At 50.4% G+C, this 1,636-nt stretch overlaps 1 protein-coding gene across 4 annotated transcripts in view; it reads right to left on the bottom strand.

Moving 5' to 3' along the window:
* Window positions 1–216: 216 nt before the first annotated feature.
* Window positions 217–1,636, bottom strand: part of znrf2b (zinc and ring finger 2b) — a 111,945-nt gene continuing 110,525 nt past the window's right edge. The window contains exon 5 of one of the 4 annotated variants that reach the window (XM_083761534.1): window positions 217–1,330. The gene's annotated coding sequence lies outside the window, so the exon portion shown is untranslated. The other 3 variants (XM_083761532.1, XM_083761533.1, XM_083761535.1) reach the window with 3 other exon arrangements.

Raw genomic sequence — 1,636 nt, 5'->3', positions numbered from 1 at the left:
GGCTCCTGCCCTGTGGGCCACATGGCTCAGAGCTAGGCTCCTGCCCTGTGGGCCACATGGCTCAGAGCTAGGCTCCTGCCCCGTGGGCCACATGTCTCAGAGCTAGGCTCCTGCCCCGTGGGCCACATGTCTCAGAGCTAGGCTCCTGCCCTGTGGGCCACATGGCTCAGAGCTAGGCTCCTGCCCTGTGGGCCACATGGCTCAACAAGGCCGAGTGCCTTTTATGGCACCACGCAGATTTCCGGCATGCGATACGTCATACAGCGAAGTGTGAATTAGGCTAGAGGTAAAGAATTATGAAGGCAAAGGAAGGTATAAACTCTATATAGGGCTGCAACTGTCCATTTTTTCTCTGTGATTATACTTTTTTGATCAATCAAATAAACGAGAAACATGTTTATGACTTTTTTATATTAAAAAACGTACACCGTCACACAATGGTGTATAGTCAGTGCAAAAATAGTGGAAATAAAAGCTCACAACGCCTCGCATCGAGCTGGCTAGATCCCCTATTTCCACAGTTTTTTAATTGTTTTGAAACTTTTATCCTATAACGACACGCCCATGATGTTACTGTAGTATTACTGATGATTATCGATATTGTTTTCTTTATAATGCCTCAAAATCGATTGCCGGTAGTTTGATTAACCGTTGCACTCCTACGACTATACCTTCCGCTGACCTCAGACCGTGCTGTCTCCACCCCCTCCAGTGTCCTGGTGTACAATCAGCTCCAAAGAAAACAAAAAGAAACAGATCTTCTGTCCAACGTCAAATCAGGAGGAAGAGGGGAAGTCAACATCAAGGAAAAGGAGGAGTTAACGTCAGGTGATAACGACGGCGCCGCGCTCTGTGGCCGATCGCCGCCCCAGACGCGAGTCCAACGTTGCCCGAAACGGCGTCCTTTTCCGCTTCCACTCGCCGGGAGTGGGAGTGGAGTGCTTACACTGATTGGGACAGCTGTGCATCCGAGTTGGCGCAACTCCCTCAAAATGAGTCTCTGTGGGGTGGGGGAGGGGGATCGTCCCGTTGTCCGTCCACATATCAGTCCGGGACGAGATTGCGCGAGCGTGCGGATGTGGTGCGGTCAGCAAAATATGGTGTATCCCTGAAGATTGCTTTCAATGAGTTATGGCACACCGTGTTACTAGGACGTCCAGGGGGTGGGGTGGAGGTCCGGATGGACGAGGGTCTGGAGGAGCAAGGGGGAGGTCAGTGTCACACTGGCCACAGACGTCACAGTGTCCAGCAGTCTCCATGGCACCCAGGAAGTGGGGTGGGGGGTTTCACATTGTGGCTGTGGTGTCATCGTCGGTGAAACCCGGTCGCTCTTCCATCTGTGGGAGCATTGATAACCTGTCAGAAGACAGACGCAAGCACACAACTGTTCAATGTTCAATGTTTTTTTTTTTTTTACATTTGTGCGTGTGTGCACGCACGCGCCTGTTGTCTTTGCACTTTACCTTACTGCGTGAGCGTGTGTTTATTATAGCGGACGTGTATGCGTGCATGTGCACACACACTTTTTCTTTTTACTGTTGTTTGAAAATCAGTTGCAGGTGTCTGTGTTGCAGACAGAGCAAGACAAACACACAACGAGTGTGTGCTACACATGTACTGTACCTGTACTGTACCT

The sequence above is a fragment of the Protomyctophum parallelum genome (assembly GCF_964188405.1).
Source record: "Protomyctophum parallelum genome assembly, chromosome: 3".
NCBI classification, from domain to species: domain Eukaryota; kingdom Metazoa; phylum Chordata; class Actinopteri; order Myctophiformes; family Myctophidae; genus Protomyctophum; species Protomyctophum parallelum.
Note: the sequence above shows the minus strand (reverse complement) of the source record. Positions and strands in the feature narration are given on the sequence as shown.